The sequence below is a fragment of the Passer domesticus genome, chromosome 1, assembly GCF_036417665.1.
Source record: "Passer domesticus isolate bPasDom1 chromosome 1, bPasDom1.hap1, whole genome shotgun sequence".
NCBI lineage: Eukaryota > Metazoa > Chordata > Aves > Passeriformes > Passeridae > Passer > Passer domesticus.
Genome location: NC_087474.1, coordinates 40,718,222 through 40,738,008, shown reverse-complemented (window position 1 = coordinate 40,738,008; position 19,787 = coordinate 40,718,222). Strand labels below are relative to the sequence as shown.

Sequence of the window (19,787 nt, the reverse complement as noted above, 5' to 3'; positions counted from 1 at the left end):
CCGCGGAGGGCGCGACGGCTGAGGGTAAGCGGGGCTGTCGAACAAAGCAGGCAATCCCGCAGGCACTGTGGAGTATCACAGAGCCACGGAATCGTTTAGGTTCGAAAAGACTTCTGAGGGCATCGAATGCAACCTATGGCAGAACACTACAACCTGAGCATGGCACTGAGTGGCCACGTCCAGTCTTTCCTTAAACACCTCCAGCGACGGTGACTCCACCACCTCCCTGGACAGTCCATTCCAATATCTAATCACCCTTTCTGTGAAGAAATTCCTCCTAATGTCCAATCTGAACCTGGCATAGCTTAAGACGGTGTCCTCTTGCTGTATCATTTGTTATTTGGGAGAAGAGGCTGGCCCCCACCTGGCTACAGCCTCCTTTCAGGTGATTCTAGACAGCAATAAAGTCTCCTCCGAGCCTCCTTTCCCCAGCTCCCTCAGCCACTCCTCACAGGACTCGTGCTCCTGACCCTTCACCAGCTCTGTTGCCTTTCTCTGGCACGCTCCAGTCCCTCAATGTCCTTCCTGAATTGAGGGGTCCAGAACTGAGCACAGCACTCAAGTTGTGGCCTCACCACTGCCAAGTGCAGGAGAAGAATCCTACTGTCACCATTATCTGCTGAACTAATATACATTTCAGTCATATATGTAACAACAAAACTTCTGCTCTCTCCTAGTGCTATATAGCTTTGGAGTAAGTCTGTGAAGGGTCCCAGGTGTGGAGGAACCAATGTCTCAGGTAATAAAGCAGGTTAGGCCTGGAGAGATCTTAAAAATAGAAATACCAGTGTTTTCAACTACTCCTTTGCCCTCAGCCTTCAGCCAAAATCATATTGTTCTCTGTCCCACGTGCTTCTCCAGGGGGAAAAAAAAGTGGATGAGTTGTTGGTCTGATAGATAGGTGTGAGTCATCTGTGATAAACTTTCCCATCACATGTGTATTTCTACTGACTCTTTTAGCTGTATTTAATAATAAATTATCAAGGAAAGACTGAGGGCTGATCTCGTCATGGTCTGCAACTTCTGAGGAGGGCAAGTAGAGGGGCAAGTATTGATCTCTTTTTCTCTGATGACCATGATAGGACCCAAGGAAACAGCAGGAAGCTGGGTTGGGGTTTAGGTTGGGTATTAGGAAGAGGTACTTCACCCAGAGAGTTGTTGAGCACTGGAACAGGGAAGTGGTCACAGTACCAAGCCTACCAGAGTTTAAGAAGCTTTTTGACAAAGCACATGGTGTGATTTTTGGGCCTGTCCTGTGCAGGGCCAGGAGTTGGACTCAGTTGGTCCCTTCCAACTCAGCATATTCCATGATTCTATGACAATGCTCTGGTCCCTGTACCAGGACAGTGTCCCCCTCTCTTTATTAAAATTAACCATGTATCAATACAGTACCCTTTTGAGCTTTTCATTACAGCACATTTCTTCATTTGTACCTCTTCCAAATCGATTGCTAGGAGTTAGCTGTCAATTAAATGATCTTTCAATTAGAGGCCATATAAGAAGAAAAGTTGGATTAGCTCTGTTGCCTTTTGAGCCATCATTGCTGAAGCAGTGTGAATTGCTACCTGCTGTTTTCTTTTCAGTTTAAAAACAGGGTTTTCATTTACTCCATTTACTCCACTGCCAGTTTGCTATCAAATTAAATCATAAGGGAAGAGAAAAAAACCCCCAAAACAACAACCAAAACCAACATGCCTAAAATCCAATCTGCTTGCACTAGTATCCTTATTTCTACTGCTAGCACTCCCAAATATGGAGAAAGCCCTCATCTCATTGTTTGAGCCCAGTGAGGGAGTGTTTTTCTTATCCTTGCATTAGGCATTCAGAGACCAGATTTGATAATATCTGGCCTAGGATTTGAGAGATCGAGGAGGGGATAGTTCTATAATATTGAGTAGTGAGTGACTGGAATCTAAATGCTTAATGAAATAGAGAACTGAATATTATATAAAATGTACATCCTGAATATGAGCACTTCAGGACAATTTTGAGAGTCTGGACAGAAAGGATAAAGTCTTTATTAGGCTTAATGTGAAATATAAAAAAATACAAATAAATTATAATTTCTATAGATTTGCTCAAAAAGCTGACAGTTCTTCAACAGTCCAGAAGGCTATGGTCCATCAGCTTGCAGCAGATTGTGAAGATGTGTGTGTACTTCTGCATTTTACATAGAACTTCCATTGTCTCACTGGCAGCCTGCAACCTAAAATTTAACATGCATTTACACCATGAACTAAACTGTACTCTACTTAGACAGATCACGTTTACACAAACTTGAAAAAAAGCCAGAATATAAACACATATTCATCTTGAAGAATCCTCAGATGCATTGCAGAAGTACATTGTGCAGGTCTCCTGTGCCACTTTAAATTTTACATAAAGTAAAATAGTTTTCAGTTGGAAGGGAACTACAACAACCATCTAGTCCAACTGCTTGATGAATTTAGGGCTGGTTAATTTAAACTGCTTCTGAGGTAAGAATGGCCAATCATTTAAATAAAAGCATTGCATACAATGGAAAAGAAAAGGCAAGAAAGAACTTTTCTACTGTTAAAACAAGTGCTACCAGATCATTAATGTTAGCAACAATACAAGATTTTCTTTTATGCCTCGTCTGCAGACTCAGACAGCTGTGTTCAGGCAATCTAGTTATACTAACAGAAGGTACTGTCCTCCTATCCTAGCGGGCCAAACTGACCCCAGATGGAGATTTTAATCTTTTTCTCAAGGCTGGCAGAAGAAATTACATGTCAGTGGCTTGAGTTCAGAGTCTGACACCTCACTGTAAATTGGTAATGAGAAGAGTCAGGAGCAAAGGCAATCTGAAAGGTAATCTCAGGGAAATCAGACTTGCAGCATCTTTCATAAGAAATTGCATCCTGATGGTGTAGCTGTGACAGTCCAGGTATAATCAATTAACTGAAGGCACAGATACATCCATATTCCATTCTCCTAAGCCGTGTAGAGCAACCAGCCAAAGGGAAGTGACAGACAGATGGGTTGTAACAGATAAGTCAAAAAACTGTTTGCCTATATTATGGGTTTTAAGGCCTTTGGATACTGGGCTTTGTATGGAAGCAGCTGCAGCAGCAGCACATGTTCCCTTATGCCAGCCTTGCTATGGCAACAGTAGGAGCTCCTCTGACAGGTGAAGCAGGCAGCTGGGTTTGTTAAACCACCACTAAGATTTGACACATTGGATCTGTCAACATCCCAAAGTACTAAGTCAATATTAACTTTATTTAGTGCATATCAGAAAGCAGCTGTAAGTGTGGTACCCATAACTCCATTACAGGAAAAAACAAAACCACCAAGTTTGTTAACATAAAAAATACATTTTGTATCACTGTTCTTGTTTTCCAGCTTTCCTCTGCATGTGAGTGGTTTGTAGCTCCAGTATGAGTAGACATAAATCTATCTCTTTTCTTCAGTGCTTCCTTTGACTTCACAGACGGTGATAAAAAACACAGCATGGATTGAGCAATAAATAATAATAAGAAAAAAGCAACTCATGAAAGGACAGCATAAAGCTCTGATATTCTTTAGTTGCATGTTCTAGACTACTTATAGGCAGAGTCACTGTGCTTACAGCTTAATGTATTGATCTATTTTAACTATTCTAGATATTGCTAGGATGCCTGTTCCTCTTTTTTTGGGGAGTTCTCTATTTGTCTGATGATCCAAGCATTTATCCAAGCACCTGACAAGCTCCCTTCAAAACTCAGTACCCAGAGATAATAAGATACATCAGTGCTAAACTACAACTGCAAAGAGTCCTGTACAAAGCAGAAACATCTGGCAAGTGCAAAATACAGAAGAGCTACAGTAATATAAAATATTTAGCTTCAATTGCAAGTTTTGGGAAAAGAGTCCTGATTATGTACTTGGAAATTTTCCCTTTAATAGGCTGATTTTCTTGTTGAATGCATTAGAAAGGTTTTCTTAGGATCTAATTAAATGCATTAATTAGCAGTTTTCTTTTAGTTTATTCTTAGTATTCTGCACAAAATACAAGAATTGAGTTACATGTAATTAGAAAATTATTTCACCAGAACATGTTAACATCTTGAAACACATTTTGAGTCATTCTGAATTCTGGTGATATTCTAGGATTTTTTTTAATGTATGTGCTGTTAGAGTGTGGGACTTATAAAATTCTGTGACTCCTTTAGTGCTCCTAAGTGCTCCATAAACTCCTGTCTATGGATATGGATTAAGCAGCATAGCTTAGCCTCTCTGAGTAGGTGACCTCAAGGGGAAGCAGATTAAGATATAATAATTAATACTTTCTTAAGGCACCTCAGTTTCTAAAGCATCTCAAATACAGACCTGAGGATGAGGTCCTGCCTAAATGAAACACACAGAAGTAATAGAATAAGTAAATTTAGAAAGTCCCAGTCTTTGACTCTTGAAGGTGTACAGGATGAGAAGGAGTTAGGTTTGACTTTTAGCTTTTGGGATTTTATTCCCAGTGACTTCTGGGTGACTTTGAAGTCCTGCAAAAAGAAGTGGAGGTGAAGGCCAGGAAACGCTAAGAAGCACAAACATTTTACCTTCCCTCCCCTTCACATCCACTCCCTATTCATTCTTTCTTCACACAACCTGTTTTCCCACTTCTTATCTTGTGCTTATTTTGTCAGGTCTCCTCAACTTTATTAAAAGGTTTGTCTTTCCAGTCCTGTTCTATTTTGACTGCCGAATCTGCATTTTTGAGGATAAAAAGTTAACGAGGAAAGAAAGGTGATTTGTGGGTTAAAATCTGTTTTGCTTTTCCTTACATTGCTTTATGTTTAAAGGACTACCCACCTCCTGCAAGCACCTTCAAAATAAGTCAGTCTACTAAACAGATTACACCTCTATGCTCAAAGAAGAAAGAATGTTTTGAGCTCTATCATATTGCATTTTGGCAGACCTTACAAGATTAATACAATTTTAATCTAGCTGTGAACCTAGGTCAAGCACAGATTATAAAGCATAAAAAATAAGGAGAAATTTGAAAAAGAAATATCTTATTTCAGCTTCATAAAGACCTGTCTGTATCTTACATGTTATACTGGTACTGTTTTTTCCTGTACAATTTCTTTCAGGTAATTTGTTGCAGGTTACTCCATTAAATTTCTTTGTAACATCTCAATTAATTAAGGTCATAGCATGATAAACATTTTGTGTCAATTCAAAGGCTGATAATTGTCAGCCTCCCTCAACTGTCCATTCCCCTTTCTGCACTTTCTTCCCCCACCTTGTGCTAATACCAAAGTTGTCATTTCTGCTGTCCATGCAGAAAATCAGAAAGGACAATCAGCTGTGTTTATCTGCTTTTCTGACTTAAACTGTTGAACGACTGTCTCAACCCATAGTAAGAAGTCAAATATCCAACTAAGCAATTTAGTGCTATTAGATTTGTATTCTGGAATACAGAGCCTAAATATAAAACGGAGACAGAATTATGTGGGCTGAGGGCAACATACAAAAGTGATCTTTGCAAATACGGGTGTCTGCCAGGAAAGTGTTTCTTGCCTACAATCATTAGGCAGTGGAGAACTATTTTTAGAAGATTTGCTTGTCATTGCTCTGTACTATATATAAACAGCATTAAAGTTTATTCCTTACAAAACAAAAAATAAAGGCAAGTTTTGCTGTAGAGATGTAGATTTTTCCCTTGTTCTTTGAAGTGCAGATTATCTCAAATAATTATTTTCTTTTTTGCCTTCCATTCCCCTTGAAATTTAACCAGCCATCTCACCTTTCTCACTGAATCACTCTATGGCATGCAGAGAATGCTTTCTTTCTAACCTTTCCTCAGCAAAGCACACAATAACAAGCTTTTTCTTTGGAAGCTAGGAAAATGATGTAGGAATGATGATGTAGGAATGTAGGTCTAGTTCCCTGCTGCTTAACAGTTAGATTTAATAAAACCTTAAATTTGCAATCAGCATCTCTGATGTGACCCTTACAGCTGCTAGAGATTAACTAGTGCCTCTAGTCTGGTGCTTGTTCCAGCTATGTCCTGCTCTCCTCATTGGGTTGTGCTTCATGCATAACTCTTGCTCAGTAGTTTCTCTGCCTTCCAGACAGTGCAGTGAGAGGATCTCTTAAAAAACTCTAAAATGAGCCTCCCACTACTGGGGGAGCAGTAGTGCAGCCTCAATCCATGGAACTGTGTTCCTGTAGCTGCACAGAGCTATTATCAGGCACGTATAGTGCATAAATGAGGTTTAAGATGAGTAAATTGAAATTATTTACTGTTTATCACTTTTATTAGTCAAAAACATTTTAATCATGTGGCATTTTTTCCCCCTGTTGTCTGCAAAGAGATTATTGAGGGAGGAAAAAAGCCAAATTAATTACAATCTAGTTCTTTAGGTAAACTGCACTGGCTAATGTCCATGTAGTATAATTGTTCTCATCTGTCTTTGTAACATTAACCATAGAATGCTGCAAATAGGAAAATTCTGCTTTGAGTGTAAGTTTTGTACTTCTTTGTTTATGACTGTGACGCCGCAGATGGCTGCAGATCTGCTGCACGTTCACTGGCATCACTGACTCCACTTTTTAATGTAAGAGAGTTCTAAGTGGGCTTGCAAGATCCTAACAAGCAGTAATCAGGATTAACTACTACTGGTTTCTTGGATTGCTGAGTACAGTGCTGTGCCCTATCATCCTGCTGACTCTGGGCAGCTCTGGAGGGGCACTTGGCACCAGCACATTGTTACAGTGAAGGATCTGAGAGTAAAGAAGTATCTGGACTTGAAATGGAAACTGCTTCTAGCTGGTCAAGATGTAAAGTGTCTGGTCAGTGTAACCATGGAATCATAAGTTCATGGATGTCAACGACATTTGCAAGATGGGAAACACAGCTAAGTGCACGGTTCTCTCAGCCGTAATGGAATCTGATGTGCTGTCCAGTGATCTGGAATCAGGACAGATCACTTAGAATCTCTCTCTGCTATGCTCCAGTGACTATTAGTACATTTAGAATGAATTTTAACTGGCATGCAACTAGACTTCCAGGTTTCTGAAAAGACAGTACCAGTTCTTCCCAAGTTTTTAGGAACATAAGATGTGAAGTTTGGAACTTCCAAAATAAGGATTGAGGCAGTAAAGGCATTTCCATTAACACAGGGAAGGTTGAGTTATATATATATGTCCTCATTTCTCTTCATATAGCATATATTCAGCCTTATGTAGCCTGAAGAAAACATTGAGATAAAGTTATTGTAGGAAGATGTATTGACTGATTATTTTAGAAGTAATTGTGCCCAGCAGTCCCTGCTAGTCAATAATATGCTTAGCTGGTGCTTTCAATAGCTGTCTCTGAAAGTCTGTTTGTTACTGCTTAATAGCTTTTATTGACATAGACTATGTGAAATTGTATGCAGTTCCAAAATTGATTTTTTTTTTTTTTTTGTTGTCATTCAAATTTGGTTACACGCCATTGTCATTTTTTTGGAGCAAATTAGTGAACTGTCATGTCTATCAGGAGAGACTGAACTGAGAACCATGGAATGTGTTTTTCATCACATAAACACTGTGCAACAATAAAAAATAGGAATTCACTATGAAACAGTCAATGTAAAGTACTAAAATCGGAAAGTAACCTGGTTAATTTTAAGCAAAATGACAGCCTCAGTGTGCATGGACTGGTGAATATTTGATGTAGCAAGGAGAAAAAAATATAAAAAGGGTACTCAATTTTTGAATGGAAATGAGTAGCTAGAAAAGTCTTTACAGAACATTTTAACTCAGCTGTTGTCAGGGTCCTCAGTGGGCCCACAGGTTTGAGTTATCTTGACCAATCTGTAACCATCATTTTCCATGAGTCTTCTCTGGAATGTCTTCCCCATCTCCCAGGCTTTGGCTGCCTCTGTTGGCAGGTAACTATGGTGTGGCACAGCTGTGTAATGTTGGATCAGGCTGCTCTGTAGACAGCTAGGTCAGGAGACAGCTGTGAGAAGGCTCAGATGGGACTAGGATGCACATTTCCATCCTAGTTGTCTCAGGAGCTGCATTTCAGCTCAGCCCTCACTGTTATGTGGATACACCTGTGCTGATCCTGCACTGCTGAGAGGAGGAGTGAGACTAACAACAGGACAATGACCAGCTGCACAGAAAGGCAGTTTATTTGTATTTCTAACTGACTTTATTTGTTTAAGCAACCACAGAGCCAGTTTATTTGAAAAAAATTATGCAGGATTAGGGACTAGGGCCATATGAAGTTACAATGGGTACATGAGTCATTCATGCAAGCAAGGTATGTAAAAGGTGCAAATTATTCCTGATTACAAAAAACTATTTAAGGCTGGAAGTGAAAATACCTTCTTATTCCCTTGTACTATGATTATATGAGATTATATTGAAAATAAACCAGGTAGGATAAGCCAAATGTGTATCTGTACTGTTGTATGTATTATTTAGTAAAAAGCAGCTTGCCAACTATTCATGTAAGATGTAAAGACTCCAGTAACTACACCAAGCAGTGTTTTGTTAGCCACAAAATACCTAACAGGTATTGAAATCTATTTCCAACAGCCTTAAGAGATTCTTGGGAGACTTAAGAGGATCACCTTATCCCACGGCTCCACCTGGGCAGTCAGGCTGGTTACTTGGTTAAATCTTGGGTAACCTTCTCATAATGGGTGTTTTTTTGTAGCAGGACAGATGTTTGTGAGCCTTTGAGCTGACTACCAGGCCAGGATGGTTGATGAACACCAGGTTGTGGACTATCAGTTGTGTAAACCAAAACAGTCTGCAGTAGTTCTACTATGTGGGACTCACAGGGTGTCAGTGATCCCAGGGTAAAAAAAAAAAAATATATATATATATATAGACTGCAGGAGTAAGAAAGCCAAATTGCACTTGGCACTTGCACTGGGACAGACATGTCATTTCATGGCCCCACTGTCTGCTTCCCTTCTATTTGCTCTGTAGAGATCCTAATGCTCTGAATGCTGACTTTGTGCTATTTTAGCTGATTCACTGTACAGAACTGTGCCACACTGCAGCATACAGATACAGATGTTGCTGCTCTTGATACTGTACAGGGCATGGATATTGCCCTGTGCTTGTCTGCTTTGTAAATGGTCACCACATACACTACAGGAGGGATCGCTTGTACCTCAGCTTCTGACCCAAAGACAGCTGGGCAGCTGCTTGTTTCCTGTGTTCATCTTTTTCTGTATAGTAGGTCATGGTAAGTGACCCTGTAAAGGTCTAAAACCACATATTTTTGGACATCAGGTCATGATCTAATTTTGGGTTATTGTAATGGGAGTTTCTAGTGAGATTTTTCCTATAAGCCCCATCTCCTATTCTTTTCCACCTTAGCAAAGGATGGAGGGCAGATCTAGCATTGCAGGCTAGTCCCCCCTCTGTGATGAAGGCAGGACAGCTTCCCTGCAGGACACCTTTAATGAGGTGTAACCTTATTTCTTCCCAGCATTGTGCTGGTTCTTTGCCTTTACCACTTAGTTTCGTGCTGTTCCATTGCTGTGCCTCAGAAAACAAAGCAAGCTGTGCAATCCTAATGTACACAAAGCTTCTCTGCATTGAGTGTGACAACTCCAGTAACTCTTGTATCCAGTGTGTGCAGTCTACCAGTACCAGCAGCCTGCAAACCTGCTTATCAGCACACCAAGCCAGCATGGAATGCCCCGAGTGGAACTGATCTGCAGCAGCTAGTTTGTAACTCAAGGGCATAGGAGTTTTATTTATCTTATCTTCAGAGGATACAAACTCCCATAAGGCTTGCAACTTTCTGCTTTGTTATTCTGTGGTAGATTCCATGCATATTAACTTGCTGAGTATCAACACCTAGGACAAATTTAGCATCCAGAGTAACTGTGACTGATTTCAATGTGGTTGTTTGCTTGGAAATCATACACTTGCCATAAATTGTAACAGCTACAGGGCTCTGAAAAAGTTTTCAAAGATGGCAGAGAGCCAGCTTTTAGTGCCAGTCTGATAGGGCTTGAGTATGTAAACCAAAACTTTTCAGTGTGCTTAACATCATGTGTTTCAAGAAAAAAAAATCATCCATGTCCAAGTGTGTCCTAATTTGCAAACACAGAAGTTATTTTTGTTTCTATTAAATTTTATTTCCTGTTAACACGTGTTGGCAGATACAACAAAACACACTAACAGGAAAAAGACTTTTGAATGCTACTTTTTAACAAGATCACAACATTAATTAGCAATGAAGGACTTTCACAGGAGATCAATTTAGTGTGCTGTAAGGGAGGAACCATCTTTGGCACTAGAGGGAGTTGCTGTTTTCTGGCCATAAACCTGTCCCATGCAGCTGGAGTTCAAACATATGGGGACTTTATTGGATTTCAGGGTTTGTATGCAAACTGACAAAGCAAAAGACAAGATAGAGACAAAAGAAGCATTAGACCAAGTGTTTCTGGGCACGATGTGGTACAAAGTGAAGTTTACAGCCAGTGAATATGTCATCTTTTATTGTGATTCGTAAAGTTGATGAAGGAGTTGAATTAATATCCCACTCTGGACTTAATTTGGACTTAATTTGAGTCTCCAGCTTTTATGTTTAAGAAAGACTGGGACATCCTTCATTAGCAATATCTGAAATCTAAAAATCAAGTAATTTGTAGTTTATGGATAGCTTCACAGGTTTCAGCAGCCAACTTAGGCCCCTGCTCAACAGGGATATTTTCAAAAGAGCTCTGAATTTCAAATTTCTGAGTGATGCCTTAGTTGGCTACTTGGGTGCAGGAGAAGCAACAGAAAAAAAATATCCACAAGTGCTTGGAAAAATAATGATGAACTATGGTGATGTTAACAATTCCATCACAAATTTTGATTTTAATAGAAGCACAGAATCATTTATGCTGGAAAAGGTCTCTAAGATCACTGAGTACAACCATTAACTCAGTACTGCTAAGACCATCACTAAACCATGTCCCTAAGCATCACATCTGTCTGCCTTTTATGTAACTCCAGGGAAGGTGACTCAGCCACTCACCTAGGCAGTTTGTTCTTCAATTTTGGATAGAAATCTATCTATTTTCATAAAGAAAAACTTTTTTTTTGTAATGTTTATGTATACTAATGTGATTTTCAGACTTAAAATAATGTTCTAGGACTCAAAGTATTCATCTCCAAAGCTCATGCAACTTATTTGTTGCAGATAGGGTTGTGCAGGCATAAAGGATGGGCTTATAAGATGCAATCATGTCTATTATAAACAGGGTGAGGAAGGGCTGAGTTTTGGCACCACTGCTAGGAAATAAACCCATTATAAATATCATTAGACAGATATCAATAGATAACACCAGATATCAGTAAATACCAGTGGATATCTTCCATAGAACATAAGGGATAAATCCACTTTCATTTATATAAATCCACTTTGTGAATCAATAGCGTGCCATGAAGTAATGTCTCAAAATAATATAGCTATGATTTTATGTAGAGGACAGGCTTTATCAAACAGTGGTTTGATAGCCTCATTTGTATCCATTAGTTTAAAAAAGAAAATTCTTTTCAATTATTAGCACAAAGCGATTATCCTCTCTATAGTTATCCTCATCTCTGCAAACTTGTCTCCTCTGCTTTGATATTCTAGTTTATACCTAATACATAAGAATGGATAACAAAATGGTGTAGAAAACATTTGTATTGAAAAATAGAGTAACTCAGGAGATAATGAAACCTCTTGTTATTTGTATTTATTTTCTTAACTGCTATATAACTTGCTGCATCTTTCAGAAGAAATGTTATCAGTTTTCTTGGACATTCAGATCCTCATATTTGCTGCTAGTAGAGAAGATGCATTGTCAGTTTTTTGTCTGTGCACCCATAAACTCCTTGGCATGACTAATTAATCTTCTGTAATAACAGTGAACGTAGTAGTTTATGGCTTGACTTTCAAGTTTGCGAGAGTATTTGAATGTTTTAAACTGTTTAGTGTGTTGGCCTTGAGGGCAGTAAAATGTGCACAACACACACAAGCTTTGACCATTCAACATTTATCATTAGAAGTCTTCTGAAGTGTGTGAGCTGTCCCAATAATAATGTAATGGAAAGTTGGCTTTCTAGTCATTAATTACCACATTAACTGGGCACTTTCTTGCACCTTGAAACCTTGGAAATTTAATTAGACTGTTGATTTAAATAAAAATATTATTTAGCCTTTACTCACAGGGAAGAGTGAAATATATAAGCTTGGTAGGATGGGCTATTGCAGATGTATACAGGCAATTTTGAGTGTGCATTCAGTGGAGAAAAATTCTTGGCATCAGCCACATTCCCTGAGTGTTCTTCCCTTTTGAGGAAACAGAACATGTTTCTTTTTTAAATATTTGCTGAATTCTTTGGAATCCATGCTTAAGTGGAATATCTTGTTCAATGATGCTGAAATGTTTTTGCTTTTTTGGTTCTTCTGATTTCTTTGTGGCTTCCAAAATAATGCATTTGGGTTCTCTTCTCATGCTATGGTAGGTCAAGGGGAACTTTCCTGGAGGCATGAAATCTGAAGTTCTTGAACTTTTCCAGCTCTTTTCAATACTCTGTGAAGGCTATTAAACTTATCCAGGAAGATGTCTTCATAATAATCCGAATTATTTTGCTTTCCCTTTTTGCATCTGAGCATGGCCTCCCTAGTAAGACCAAGGATATGAATTGCTTTAAAACCAAAAGTTGGGGCTTTTCTTTCCTTTGACACTGTTATAATTTATAGAAATATAACCTAATTAATGTATTATGTCTGTGGGAAGAGTTAACCACTGTGAAGTCTAGGTCCTATTGCTTAACTTCTATGATTAGTGGCTTTTTATTAGAAATTCTGCAGTTTTGGCAATACATTGGTTTTAAGCTGGACACTGGTGCACAAAGCAATACATTTCCCATTTGCTTTCTAGCTGGCAGTCTATTAGTCTCCTGGTAGAACTCCTGTGAGGAATTAATTAGATTTAATGAGGCCCTCATTGTCTCCTTTTTGATGTTATGCACTCGGCTGGTACACCCTTGCAAAATGACAAAATGTATTAGATGTTTTGCTTCTTCCTGCATGCATTTTATGACATGTTTTCCTAGATTGTGCTGGCTATCACAGAATGCAAGGCTTCATGTGGTATTTTGCTTGACTTTGATTTTGAGCTTTGTAAGCATATTCCTTGGTACCCTGTGGAGCTGAGCTTCATACCCGAGGCATCCTTTTTACTGACATTTTGAATTTTCAGTCGTCTCTGCTGAGTTAGATTGCCATCCATCTGCTAGAAGCCTTGCTCTGGACTGAGTAGATCTTGAGCTAGGTCTAAATAATGTGCCCAGATTTAATTCTAAACCTGCCAGTCTTTTAAGCCCTTTCTGAAGCTTTTTAGTTGTGCTCTGCATTTCAATATTCTTTTCCTTCATGAGAAAACAAATTTGATTTTCCCATTTTCATTCAGCCACAAATAATCTAACGTACCTTGTACCATAGATAAAACCACAATTTTACTTCTTACATTTCTAGGCTACAGTTTCACTGCCTTCTTTGATCTGTATTAACAAAAGGTGCCCAAATGTACCATGTATTTCAGCACCAGCTGCTGTAAAAAGGTGACCTTCTCAATGTCATTTTTACTTTCAACGATACCTTTTGCTTTTGTGTAAACGGTATAACAGTGTTTGAACTTCCTGACATTGTCTGCTGGGTTTCTGAAGAGTAAGAGCTTTGATTAAACCTTTAAAATATGTGTTTTGATTTTATTTCTGATGCTATGTGACATTAGGTAGACTGGCAAACAGGATGCATAGCAGAGATCAACTACATTAAGTACTTTGATTCTAGCTGGGTTTGAATTTCTTTGTCTTCTACATTATGTAGCACAATTTTTTCAGAGGTCCAGCTCTTCCCAAAGGGTGCCACTAAGAGTACAGGGAATGCACAGGAACTCAATAACCAGTGAAACAGGAAGCTGTGTGCTGGTCAGTCCTTCCATGAGTGTTTTCCTGGACAGCTAAGGGCAGAGAAAAATAGAACTTTATTATTTTTATTTCTAGGGGGAAACATTAATTGTATTTTGTTACCAATTGTAAATGAAAAAGGTACTGCCTTGGTTTTATGTTACAAATGGAGATTCACCCTTTTCTGCGAATTTACTGTTTATTTCTATAGCCCCAGTCTTGGCTGAAGCAAACTGCTCTTGGCCAAATAAGAGGTTGGTAACCTTTGACTTGAACTAAAGTAGAGAATTTTCCCAAGAAAGAGGCTGATACAAGAGTATCTTTCTACCTTTCCTTCACCTTTAATTTTTTTTCTTTTTTCAAGGCTCAAGCGTGAAGGACACATACTGCATTTAATCAACTTCATAGAGTTATGCTTTATGTTAGAGACATGTTAGGAATAAAACAAAGTGGAAAGAAATTATTTCATAGATTTTTTTCCCATATGTATTAATTAATAAGGCCATAGTACCTCTGAATGCACAAACACTCTTCCTATCCTCTGTAAAGAAAGTTTATTTGAGTACAAGGAATATGTCAGAATCGTTATGCATAAAATTTGTGTTTGTGCAAAAAAATAGGAGTGGTATTTTCCTTCAAAGCTACTAAATTAAAGAAAAATAATCTTAAAACCTGTGGCATCAGCTCATCAGTTTATTTTCATGCAGAGAATACTCTTTTTTCCCTTAAAACCTTTTCTTTCTTGTGTGATGTCTTGGGTTGTCTTGCTTACGTATGTTTTCCATTGTAATATTTTCCTAAGATTCAAATTACCCTGAAATGCTTGCCTGGGTGATGGCCTCTGACTTATTTCTGATGCACTGCATCATCAAACAACTTCAGTTTTCCTTCTGTAACTCTATGAAAGTGAGAAAATGCCGTGGTTATGTCAGAAGACTTGTCTTTCTTTTCTTCCTGGGTTATAAACTTGCTGGCAGTTAACTGCCAGGATTTTGACACGTTTGGTTTGTGTGTAGCCTCTGAAGACTTCATCTAACCTAGCCTTTTTTGGCAAACTCCCCATTACACTTTTAGGCTGACACTGGAGCAGCTCCATCTCCACTGGGGTTTCTAAAGCAGACCAGCCGCTTTTGTTGCTATCAGAAGTGTTGTCTAAACTTGGTTAGAACAGAACTTGCTGGCAAAAACAAGGCCATAGCAACTGCCAAAGACCTTGCTGGGGCTCTGAATGTGGTGTGGCAGACCTCAGTGTTGTTAGCAAAAACACATGAATATCTAATCCCCTTTCCAATTGACTGATTCTTTTCTTTGTTTCTGCCCATAAACCCCATTTTTCCCAGTCAGAAATACAATTCTAAGCCCTTCTCTACAAAAAGCAGTACGAATTTTATTTCTGACATCAAGGAATCTGGGACCGGATTAAATTAGTATGAGCTGTTTTCCCATAATAAGATCCTATTCTAGTTTATGAAGCACAGAAGCACATGCTGTGTATGAGCTTATTTATAGCTTTTAGATGATGATTTTGTTCAAGGAGTTTACTATAAAAAAAAAGCAGTGCATGATCTTTTGAAGACCTTTCCTGTTCCATTTGATATTTATACTAAAACTTCAGATCCTTTCTACTTGTTTTTCATGAAGCATTTTGAATTGAAAAGTCTATGGAGAACATATCTGGACAGGGAAAATTTTTATTGAGACCATTCAAAGCTTTGTTATATTGTTTGTTTAAATTTTCATTTCAGATATTTGTGAGATGATTTTAGAGATCCAATGCCTGTCTTCGCAGTCAGGTTTTGATCTCTCTTGATCAGGATTTCAAGGTCCCCCAGAATTGTTTTCTATGTTTCCGCAATAGCATAGTAAGATTAAATATTTGTCCTTCATTTCATACAAATGGGATGTCAGAAAAATAAATTTCTCCAGCCTCCTGTGTAGCTTATAAAGTAGGAAGAATATTGTCTTCATATGCAAGCTCTTAGATTCTTCCTCTCATTGTCATTTCAGGTTGCTAGCATCTGGAATCTGTTTTATCAACTTTCATAGCTTTAATGCTACCTCATTTTCTGAAAGTATAGCCCTATTTTTTGGCTGTAACAAAGTATTGTAGGGAGAAGTTTATGACTGATTGAAGCTGGCAGAGCTCAGAATGTCTGGATTTGTGGAACTGCAGCTAACAGTGCCTGTTCCACGCATCCTCTATGGAAAAGGGCAAGGTCAGGAAAAGTTAAACTGAAAAATGCCTGCTTCCTAAACTTATACTGTGCTTATTCAAAAAAAGTTAATATTTGTTTCTACTTTTGAAATAATGGCAAATACTCATATCAAGCCATATATGGATGCACATTCTATTTGGCAGAACAGGCTCTCAAAAGTCAAAGATCAAAGCTGACAGCTGAGTTTTAGAAACCAGAGGGACAGAATCATAATTTAGCTCTTTGCATGTTTGAGGTTATCTCCACTTGATACTTCTGTCAAGGCTGAGTATGACATGAGAGAGTAAGCATTACAAGCAAATTCACCAGAGAAGAGGGAGAAAAAAACCATGCCTGTCTTTTTCTGTCCAGCAACCAGAAGAGGATTGGATAAATGCTCTTGTCAGGCTTTTATAAACTCCAATTTATACTGTTCTTCAGAATCGGGGAAGATAACAGTGTGTGCTGTGGGATCCTGTTGAACATAATGTTGCCTGCCAGTTATATCAGCTTTAAACCTGCAGACCATATTTGCATGAAGTGGGCAATATGCAGCACATCCCTTTTTTGTTTTGTTTTGTTGGGGTTTTTAAAGCTAATCTTTGTTATTGTAATATGAGAGAAAATTTTGGTTCATGTGTTTTCACAAGCTATTACAATTTGTTATCAGCCAAACTTAAAATCACTCAGTGGTGAACCCTGTCAAAAAAAGATGTCATCCACAGCTTGGGATAATTACACACTTCACATATTCTACAGTTGATTAAAGTATGATCCCCAAAACTACAAAACCCCACACTGTAACAAAACCCCAAGTTTTACTGCCTTTTACTCCCTTTTATGTGCTTATTGACTGGCTTTTATTGGTAGGAGCTAAAATTTAGAACCGAGTGGTGAAACGTATTTCAGTAGTTTATTGAATGTACATGAGATTTATTTTGATAGTAAAAAGCAGTTAAAATATAGGTGTCATGACTTGCTCTAAAGGTCTTACTTTTTTGTGTATTTACAGTACTCATAAAGAACTTATGAAATCTGTATAAGTCTGCACAGCTTCCAAAATATTGCCTGAAAAATGGAGTGAGTGTTATGCATGTTTTAATATGAGATTCTACAGCTTCAGGAAGTATTTCAAGCAGATGGTCATTTGTCATGTCTATATATTTTAATCCCACATATTGAAATAAATGAAATAAATGCAGATTTGTAAGTAAAAAAGGAGGCAGTTATGTTGCATTAGAAACTTGTATTTGTTTTAATTAGGTTTCTGTAGATGAATCTGCCTACAGAACGGAGACTGAAATTAGTAATCAAAAGTAGTTTCTGCATAAGTAGTTGTTGGAAAATTTTATTGACTGAACATTTCCTCCTTTACTCAGTGCCAAAAAATCTTAAATGTTTGTGTTTTGGTGTTGACTTCTAATGCATAGTTATTTCTTTTGTTTTTTTTTAACTGTCATTTTATTGTGTGCTGGATTCTTACATTACCTACAGAGTAGTTTTAAAGATTATGTGAGTGAAATAGAACTCTGCTGGAGGTAGGTAATGGGCTTAGAGACCAGTCCAATTTGAATGAGACTTGTTTTTAATCTGTAAGATACTGCTTGCTGATATCAAACAACTACACAAATTGCTGTTGTTCTGTGAGACCAGAACTCAAGTGGCATAAACTAGCATTATTTTATTAATAAATACACACTCTGCAGCATAAATGCTCTATAGCAATATTTTTTTGGATGTGCAAATGGTTTTGCAGTTTAGGCATAAGATTACAGGTGCATAGATATCTCATTTAGAAAGCTGAGTGTTATTACACTGATATATGGCCTCATGCCTTTTGAATAATAAATTTGAAATACGGCAGATTCCATTGGAACCACTCAGCTCTCAAAAAAAGTGGGATAAAAGAGAGCTTTAGCACTGGTTTGAGATATGAGAGCAACACTGAATATCCTCAATTTGGTCTTGGATCTGAATTTGACCTTCAGTGGGCGAGTACACTTTTCAAATCCCTAAATGTTTAACCACGGAGCTAGAAAAACAGGCAGTAAAAATGCCTGCAGACTGTTAAGATTTGGTATATTGATGTTTATCTGTAATCCAACATCAAACCGAAAAGGGTTTCTGTTATCCAGCTGGTTATGCTGGATAATCGCAGGGTGTTCTTCTGGCCTCAGTGTATGAACGAATTTATTTTGAAGAACTGTATTTGTGACTGCCTATAAAAACTGTTTGAAGATGAGTTGGCACAGAATAAAGCTGTTCTCACTAGCTAAAATACACAGTATATAGTGTGATTTTTGTGCTCACTTAATTTCTTTATGTACTGTGTTTGTTTCCTGTTGCAGTTCAAAGGGTTGATTCTAGCCATGCAGAAAATGCCTTTCGTCATGGTTGTCATACACATCACTTCCTCATGCACATTTAATGACATCCAATGCAAATATATACATAACATGCATAATATAAACTAGCATTTTCTCCAGCTAACCATCCCAAAGTTTGTATTCCAGAGGATCCGCCATTTTGATCAAGTTTTGTTTCAACTGATGTAACCTGCAAATTACAGAGCAGAGCACTGTAGCTGGGTAAACAAGCTGTGAGAGTCTAGCCGTGGCAGCAGAAGCCTCAGCCCACATACAATGCCTTGTGGCTGAGTATATTAACCTGCAGGCAAGTGCCTGTCTCAAGGCTCAAGGTTCCTGGCAGTAAAGTAGTTTTGGGTGCTCTTTGCCATATGCCATGTCTCTCTTGGCTGTTTCCCTGTCACCAGCTTTGAGCTGAGTGGGGTTTAGACGGGTGGTTATGCTGGTGGATGAGAAGCTGCTGACAATGGGAGGAAGTGTGGCAAAGCAGCATGTTTGGCATACATTGCAGGCTTACATGCACCACGGAGGGAGGATAAGATGGATACTGGCTCAGCAAAGCAAAGCTAAAGTTGGCAGACTGTAGAGTTAGTGGCTGTTTCTCTGTGTTCTCAAAATCGTCGGGTGAGAAGCCTGCTACTCATGGATGATGTGCTGGTTAATTCTAACAATTATATAAGCGAGAATATTACAATTGTGTGTTATTTAAAAGGCCTGATTAGAGAGTCACTGCTTCTTTTAAACCTTCAAACCCAGGAACCTATGACACTGAATCTAAAGAGGGACTGAAGAACATGCTGGTGCATACTGTTCCACCTGCTACATTCACTCCTTCCAGTTGTGTGGACAGTTGGGAAGCCTTAGTGACAGTAGGCTTGGTGCAGGTGTTACCATGGCATGAGATGAACTTCAGGGGTAATGTTCCAGTCCTTCTGGTGCTGACACCTCTAGACAGTAGGGAAAGAAGTGCACAGTGGTATGTTTTTGCCATAAGCATTGCCTACAGTTTAGTGACAGATGGACTTAGTCTCCAAAGCTCAAGTGAAATGAAGCAGTGTCTCAGAAGGACTCTGTAGGGCAAGAGAGAAGAGATGGTACAGCTGAGCAGCCTTTGAGCATTTCAATGTTCAATATTTGAATGTAGGCTGGGCAGAAATAGTTTCTGTGGACCATATATAGCTAAATTCCTCCATAAAATTGTGATGGTGGGAAGTTGTGTGGAAACCTAGTGGTGCCAGGAGATAAAAATAAATTGGAAAGTAATTTGAGAAAACTGTTTACTAGGAGAGTGTTAAAATGGTAGAGAAACTCAAAC

At 38.5% G+C, this 19,787-nt stretch overlaps 2 long non-coding RNA genes across 2 annotated transcripts; one reads left to right on the top strand and one right to left on the bottom strand.

Moving 5' to 3' along the window:
• The first annotated feature begins 68 nt into the window (after positions 1-68).
• On the top strand, positions 69-18,378 carry LOC135297628 (uncharacterized). Its single transcript, XR_010359557.1, has 3 exons — positions 69-739; positions 15,919-16,127; positions 17,119-18,378. It is a non-coding gene; the product is annotated as an uncharacterized LOC135297628 (long non-coding RNA).
• LOC135297639 (uncharacterized) lies at positions 13,706-15,352 on the bottom strand. The gene is made up of 3 exons (XR_010359563.1): positions 14,949-15,352; positions 14,725-14,809; positions 13,706-13,964 (listed from the first exon to the last, which is right to left on the bottom strand). It is a non-coding gene; the product is annotated as an uncharacterized LOC135297639 (long non-coding RNA).
• Positions 18,379-19,787: the final 1,409 nt, after the last annotated feature.